Source organism: Atheta coriaria, unplaced genomic scaffold (assembly GCF_025399875.1).
Source record: "Atheta coriaria isolate IRGN ID8LTWV9N9 unplaced genomic scaffold, Caltech_Dcor_3.1 hic_scaffold_8_pilon, whole genome shotgun sequence".
Taxonomy (NCBI): domain Eukaryota; kingdom Metazoa; phylum Arthropoda; class Insecta; order Coleoptera; family Staphylinidae; genus Dalotia; species Dalotia coriaria.
Genome location: NW_027045450.1, coordinates 3,169,609 through 3,177,500, shown reverse-complemented (window position 1 = coordinate 3,177,500; position 7,892 = coordinate 3,169,609). Strand labels below are relative to the sequence as shown.

Here is a 7,892-nt window from a genome sequence, read left to right as displayed (position 1 = left end):
CATAAAATAGCACACTCCATCAACATCGGCTTTCGCCTAGGGCTTAGGATCGACTGACTCGTGTGCAACAGCTGTTCACACGAAACCCTTCTCCACGTCAGTCCTCCAGGGCCTCGCTGGAGTATTTGCTACTACCACCAAGATCTGCGCCGACGGCGGCTCCAGACGGGCCCACGCCCGGTCCTTCTGCGCACACCGCCGCGACCCTCCTACTCGTCAGAGCTTCATGACGAGCATAGCTCGCCGCACATGCCACTGACGGTTGAGTATAAGCACGACGCTTCAGCGCCATCCATTTTCAGGGCTAGTAACTTCGGCAGGTGAGTTGTTACACACTCCTTGGCAGATTCCGACTTCCATGGCCACTGTCCTGCTGTCTTAAGTTACAAACGCCTTTCATGGTATCCCATAAGCGTCAATTTCGGCGCTTTAACTCAACGTTTGGTTCATCCCACAGCGCCAGTTCTGCTTACCAAAAGTGGCCCACTTGGCACTCTGATTCGTTCAAATTCTCGCGGCTTCAAGTATATAACATTCAAGCAAGCCGGAGATCTCACCCATTTAAAGTTTGAGAATAGGTTGAGGACGTTTCGACCCCAATGCCTCTAATCATTCGCTTTACCGGATGAAACTCGTTAAATGAGCGCCAGCTATCCTGAGGGAAACTTCGGAGGGAACCAGCTACTAGATGGTTCGATTAGTCTTTCGCCGCTATACCCAGTTCCGACGATCGATTTGCACGTCAGAATCGCTACGGACCTCCATCAGGGTTTCCCCTGACTTCGTCCTGACCAGGCATAGTTCACCATCTTTCGGGTCCCAGCGTGTACGCTCTAGGTGCGCCTCTTCTCGCAATGAGAACGAGACGCCCCGGGAGTGCGAAGCAACTTATGCTGCCCATCTTCCCTCTGCGAAACTAAATTTCACATTCACTTTCATTACGCCTTTAGGATTCGATAGTCCCAATGACTTGCGCACATGCTAGACTCCTTGGTCCGTGTTTCAAGACGGGTCCTGAAAGTACCCAAAGCTATAGCGCCGCTGACAGGCGTGTACAGAGTCTGCCCGTGAACACCAACGCCAACAGCCGACAGGCTCCGAGATCGGCACAAGTCCGAAAAACGAATAACCTGCCGCGCTTGCGCTGAGTCGGGCGCGAACAAGTCGCGGCTCTGCGCCTTAGTTCTACCGTCAAGCAGCCGGCCAGGACATCACGGGTCCGCACGAAGCGATCAAAGATCGACGCACGGGCTCCACCGCAAGCCTTAGACCGACACCCAACGGGTCGCGACGTCCTACTGGAGGAGAAGTGCACACGTTCGACATGCAGCGGCGCACGCAAGGAGCGGAACGTCGCGAACGACGACCGTCCGCCAAGCGGCACTCGCGCACACCGAGACGCGCTGAATCTCCTCTTTCGAACTTTCGGGTTTCTCAGGTTTACCCCTAAACGGTTTCACGTACTATTGAACTCTCTCTTCAAAGTTCTTTTCAACTTTCCCTCACGGTACTTGTTCGCTATCGGTCTCGTGGTTATATTTAGCCTTAGATGGAGTTTACCACCTACTTAGGGCTGCACTCTCAAGCAACCCGACTCTAAGGAGAGATCCTTCCGCAGCCGGCAATGGTCACTACGGGCCTGGCACCCTCTATGGGTAAGTGGCCCCGTTCAAGAAGGACTTGGACGCATCGCCAAACCACGGAATAATGGATCCTCCCAAACACTACATTTCGCAGCGTCCCAGCGGGCGCGCGATTCAGTGCTGGGCTTTTCCCTGTTCGCTCGCCGTTACTAAGGGAATCCTAGTTAGTTTCTTTTCCTCCGCTTATTAATATGCTTAAATTCGGCGGGTAGTCTCACCTGCCCTGAGGTCGCGTTTTCGTTTGCGGATCGAGCGCCTACAAGCAAGCGCCGTCACCACTTCGCATGTTTCCAAAGCCTTAAATTAGTGGCTCAAGTCTTGACAAACCGAAGAATCAAAAGTCGCTTGTATGCACAATTACTCCGCATGCGCGTTACAAACCTCCGCCGTATTGAGTTTGAGATACAGTCGTCTTGCTTCGTCATCTAGGACGCGACAGACTCAAAACATACAATCGTATATGAGGGTTGCAATCGCTGCGATAGCACAAGCACGAGACCGCGCGAAAACGGCTCGTACGTGCACGACGATTTGCTCCGTCATTGACATGACTTGGGCCTGACTATTGGAATCGTACGCCGTATCCCGATCTATGACATAAGCCAGCCGATACAGGGGCGCACGAGTATTTAAAGTAACGTGCCTTGGCAGCTATGTTTTGCGCTGCCTACTACACGAATACTCAAGAGTCCCGACATTCATGTTGCGTGTGGCTCTATTGCACACAACAGCCAACACAAACCGGACAGTCGTGGAAATTGAAACGACCCTCAGTCAGGAGTGGTCCAGGAACAGTATCCAAAGACCGCAATGTGCGTTCGAATTGTCGATGTTCATGTGTCCTGCAGTTCACAAGTTGACGCGCAATTTGCTGCGTTCTTCATCGACCCACGAGCCAAGTGATCCACCGTTTAGGGTTATATTAATAATTTCAAGATTGCTTTCGCTCAGGACAACGTTAACGATTGCAACGGGGTGTTCGACCGCGTAACATCCGTATCGCCAGCGATCGGCACGGATACTCGAAACGTTCAGGTGCATCCGCTAACATGCAATCCGCCATCCCAAACTACTACCAACACTTGTTAACAATAATTGCTATTCTTGGTACGAGATAAATCTCAATTTGTTCTAAACACGGTGCCGCCCGTGTAGAACGTGCAAATGACAAATGCGAACGATGCTAAAAAGCAACGAACCCAAGTGCCGCGTTCAAAAATATACACACATAACGTAAGTTAATGTGCGCAAACAACTCCTCCTAGATCACATAGAATTGAAGAAACAAAAGTCGACGTACTATACTTTGTATGCGTCGTATTGCCACCCAATATAACTATGAAACCTATCGTACGATTCTCTACGTCCTTCTGCATTAAATGCGATGGGGCAGCTAATAACGCACGACTACCACAATTTGTGCGCGTGCGGCTCTTGGCGACGCAGCAGCAAACACAAACTGTTCTGGAGCTCGGTAGATTTGCCACTTTCTACCTATGGTGCCCTGTCTCCTCGGTATTTTACCCCACTTTTATAATTTATAAGTGGGTGCTAGACAATATAATTATACTCAGGAGTTTTTGGTTTAAGAGCGTGCGGCATAGTGCAACGCAACAGACAACAAAAACTGGACACAAATTTATTAAAAGAAACCCGCCTTACCAGCGATATTTCACACTGATTTGGAGGTCGTGTCATGTCTAATTTACTCTTAAACAACATGATTTTTGGTTTTGGGGCAGACACTTCTAACTTGTTGTCTTTACACCATCGATATAGCTTATCGACTGCTCCTTATGCTTTGATTTCTAGCTCTTTTCTAGAATTTCTTGTTATGAGAATCACTCTGTCATCTGCATAATCTATTTCTTTAAGGCTCAACTTTTCGCAGTCATCAAACACTAGGTTCCATAGTATGGGGCCTAGTACCGATTCCTGCGGGCAGCCTTTTGTAATCCACTTTTCACATTTTTATTCTCTTTATGCATGACAATCCTCCCCACGAAATAGTCTTTGAGGATGTCATACAAATTCTGTGGGCACTTTCGGTGCCGTAGTGACTTGAAGATTGCGGGCCACCACAAATGATCAAAAGCGCCGCTTATATCAACAAAACGCCCAGCACGTACTTTGCGTGAGATTCATCTACATACTTGTACAGTTCATGAACTGCATGTTCAGTAGACCTGGCGGCTGTAAAGTCGAACTGAGTTGATGCCTATCTTCATCACTATAAGTTTCTCGAGTATTTTGCCTAGCACAGCTAGGAGGCAAATAGGCCTGTAACTTTTGGCAAGCTAGGATCTTTATCCAGTTTTGCAAGTATAACTAGGAGGCCTAGTTTCCATGCGTCTGGAAATTTACCTTTTATTAAACAGGCGTTGAAAAGTTCAAGCAATTCCTCTTTAATGTTAACATACACGGCCTTGATTATTTCAGCAGTAATGCAGTCATAACCAGGGGCCTTTCTGTTCTTAAGGCTTGCGATGGCCATATCAAGCTATTCCCCGGTGAATCGCGTGCAATTCTTTGGGTTTCTGTACGAATGTACTTTTCCCGCAGTTCTGCCTGCTCATCTGAGTCCAAGTTTGGGTCATCGTCCGCAATAAGTGCGTTCACGATCGTTTCGAACGTTTCCGCTTGCGTGCTAGTGTATGTACCTTCTTTATTGAGGACGGTGCACGGTGCAGACCGGGGCTTCAGCTTCTCCATTTCCATTTTAGAATAAAACCCAAAAGGGTTTGAGCAGCTTTCAACAGTTTTGCAACAAGCAATTCCAGGCTGGTGTGCCTGGCCTTCCTGATCTCATGTCGGTATCTATTTCGAAGTTCGCTGTATTCTTTCTTTCGCCTTTCTTTCAGCTCGACGGTGCAAGTTCTCTGCAACTGCCCTCTCTTCCGGAAGACCTTCAAACGAAGATCATCCAGTCGTTTAGACCACCAGGGATTCGTTATACGTGTTCGAAGTTTTACCTTCGGCACGCAACTATCTCTAGCGGATACTAATACAGATTCTAGCCTTTTAGCGAGATGTTCGGGTTCTTCGCTCTTTTCAATTTGGGCAAGCATTTCGAGAGTTTTCTCATTGTACTTGTCCCAGTTCGTCTTTGAATACTTGAATTTATATACCGCCCTCTCGGTATTGACATGACGTTTGTTGCCTAACTGAAAATGGATTGGTCTATGATCGCTCGTGCACCATTTTGCGTCTTCAACCAGCCACGAGTGGGCATCATTCAATGCTAGAGCACTTACGAATGTTACGTCTATGTTTGATTGGCCATTTGGGCCATTGAAAGTACAATGGTGGCCAGGTTCATTCAAAATGTAATAGTTGTGTTCTTGGATGAGATTTTCAACCTGAGACCCGGCATGACACGATGTGTCACAGTTCCAGAGAATCGATCTGGCATTCAAGTCCGCTGATATTATGACTTTCTCACCTTGGAGCCTTTTCATAATATCAGCTAATTTTGAAATGTAGTGTTGGCGGTCGTCACCGAACTGCCAATTCATGCTCACGAGGACGTAGGAGTTTCCCCGTGATCAATACGGACGCATACAGTGTGTGACTCCGATATCTCTGATAGGTGTAAAACACTGATCTCATGGTTAGCTACGATAATCGCAGCTTTGGCTTTACCTTTTCCTAAAACTTTCATAGTTTGCATCGAAAAGGGCATGCCATGTGCATTCACATACGGTTCTTGGAGAAGAAGCAGGTCAAACCCATGCGACTCCATCCTTTCCCATATCTCATCCAGAACAACTTTTGCTCCTCCACAATTGAGCTGTAGGACGTTTAACATTGTAAGGCAGTAGCGTTTGTCAACTCGTAGTCACCTACGTAGCCAACTTTACCGATATATTGCGTTCGGGCAGACTATCGTATTCTTTACATTATGGGAGTGTGTTCGGCCTGCTGCCTTGCACGCTCTACATTTCGCTGGCCCTTCACGGATTGGGCACACAGTGGCCACAAACTTCTTTTGGGAACGGCACCATTTGGTTGGGTGTCCGTACCCCTGACACTTCGTGCACCTTCTGACGGCGACGTAGTCGCGGACTTGGAAGGACTCCCAGCCGCAGAAAACGCGCCCCAAGCGTGCGAGTGCTCTCTCATCTCTCCGTTCACATTTAGGATAAAGTGGCGGTTTTATTCTTTAGGCTTATTTCAAGTGCAACTGCAACTGTTGCATTTGGCCTGGGCTCCTCGCGCCCTTCTTTTCTGCTACCTGTATGTTCACCAGGCGCAGTAGATTCTCATGGCTTACTGACTCCGGGACGTTCGCTACAATCATCCTCGGAGTCAGCTTCTCCACTTCCTTGACCCTCAATCCATGCTTTTTAAGGTCCATGGACCGCAACCTATTTGCCCCTTCGGGGTTTGTGCAATTGATAATCACACCGGTTTTCCGGTGTGATCGCATGCGTACGACCCTGAAGCCTTCTTGCTCAGGGTCAATCTTTGCCAGCCTCTTCCTGGCCTCGTCTGCGTCACCGCCATCTTCCGCGACAATGGCAGCCGATCTCCCTTTGGGAAGCCCAACCTTGACGGCCCCAGCAGCCGTTTTGGCTTCTCTTTGTCGCTTTGAGCGACTTTACATTTGATTTATTCCTGCCTTTTCTGTGGTGCAGGGTCCACCTTCGCACCAACCGGCTTTCGCGAGCCTCCTTAAGGCGAGCGACCAGCATTGCCGTCTCCTCATCCTTAGGATAAACGTTTTCCTTAGCGACGCAATCTCCTCACGGAGCTGCGCCGCTAATTCCGGCTTCGTCGTCTTCGATTTGCCTTCGAGCTCGGAGGCAATTGCCTCCAAACCCGTAAGCCTGTCGGACAGCCTACAGGCCTGTTTAGTCCGACTCACGGGGGCGTTTCGCCTTGGGATGTCGCCATCCTCAGGCCCCACGCAACCGCTTGGGTTTGCGGTCACGTGAACTAACTTCCTCACTGTCCCAGCGCTATTCAAGTCGTTTAAGAAGAGTCGCCGTTAGACCTACACAGGAACAAGCCTGAGCAGGAGCCCTTCCACCTCGTCAAGGTCGACAACCTGGGGTTTTTCGATCAGAATTTGATCGGAATTCAAATATCGCAAAATGCATATATCGCAAAGAGGCCACTCTTAAACACGTGGGGATAACATGTCGTCAAAATAATTGCAAACAACTGACGAATGTTATTCGGTGTTGATGTCAACGCAGCATCAGCAAGCGTTAAGTCCCAATGGTTATCGTCTTCTAGCAATTGCAGTTCACGACATGCATCCTGGGTATGTATTGAATACTCGACCAGTAACTGTTCGTAAAATTCAAAAGACGTTGGTCCGGGAACATTCACCAATAACAAACGTAAATAGAGGCACTCACGTTGCTTTGGATGTACCGTGTAAAGTCTCCCCAATGTCTTAGCTTTGAATATGCCTGTAATGGAAGGATGTGGTTTTCCTTGTTTCCGTGGCTCCCATTTTTACTGGAATTGTTCCATGTGAAATAACGTGGAACATCACCATACACCAATGTCTTCGCGAATTGGTCAAAAACATCAGGTTTTGACACAATGTAAAAATTCAGTTAGAGTCGTTTTCTGAGCTTCAGACGCTCTTTGGAGAACATTTTCTTCTGTGAAGTATACACGTTGACCGTTTTCAAGATGTATTGCCAGATGTTGAACATCAGGATCTCTTTCGTGGATGGGAAAGCTGAGAATATGCCAAATAGCTTCATTGCTGCTAATGTATCTGCCCATTTGGTATCGTGCTATTTCGTCATTTTATTTATATGTTTTGTACTTCAAATATGGCCAAATCACTGCCTTTGTTTACATATTTACAAAATATACTTAATTGATTTAACAGAACTGCAAAGCTCAACATTGATATGAGCTTTATAAGTTTTGAAAGTAGTGGTGAGTATGGTACCACCCACTGATTATCAAACTCAACTTGATTTGGAAAGTTCGGCAGTCGCATTGTAAATGTGTGTGCCACCATTCTCAGTAGTTCTGCGGCGATACATTGGATAACCATCAATATCCGTGATCGTATCATTCGTATGCGGCTTTGGGAAGTTTTTACATTTTCCATTTTCCATGCACGGTGACATCATGTTGAAAGCACCGCATGGCCCATGGATCATGTGTTTGGTGACAATATCAAATAATTCTTGATTAATTAATGGGTCTGGAATTTCGGCTGAAATTATTTGATCGATTTCTTCAGGACGGATTCTATCTTTAAGCCAAACCAAAATG

The 7,892-nt window shown here is 47.5% G+C and overlaps 2 non-coding genes across 2 annotated transcripts in view; both read right to left on the bottom strand.

Moving 5' to 3' along the window:
* LOC135797901 (large subunit ribosomal RNA) overlaps positions 1 to 1,875 on the bottom strand; it is a 3,994-nt gene extending 2,119 nt beyond the window's left edge. Inside the window, exon 1 of the ribosomal RNA XR_010549647.1 lies at positions 1 to 1,875. This exon is cut by the window's left edge and continues 2,119 nt beyond it. This is a non-coding gene — a ribosomal RNA (large subunit ribosomal RNA).
* A 532-nt stretch (positions 1,876 to 2,407) lies between these two features.
* Positions 2,408 to 2,562, bottom strand: LOC135797899 (5.8S ribosomal RNA). The gene has a single exon (XR_010549645.1). It is a non-coding gene; the product is annotated as a 5.8S ribosomal RNA (ribosomal RNA).
* Positions 2,563 to 7,892: the final 5,330 nt, after the last annotated feature.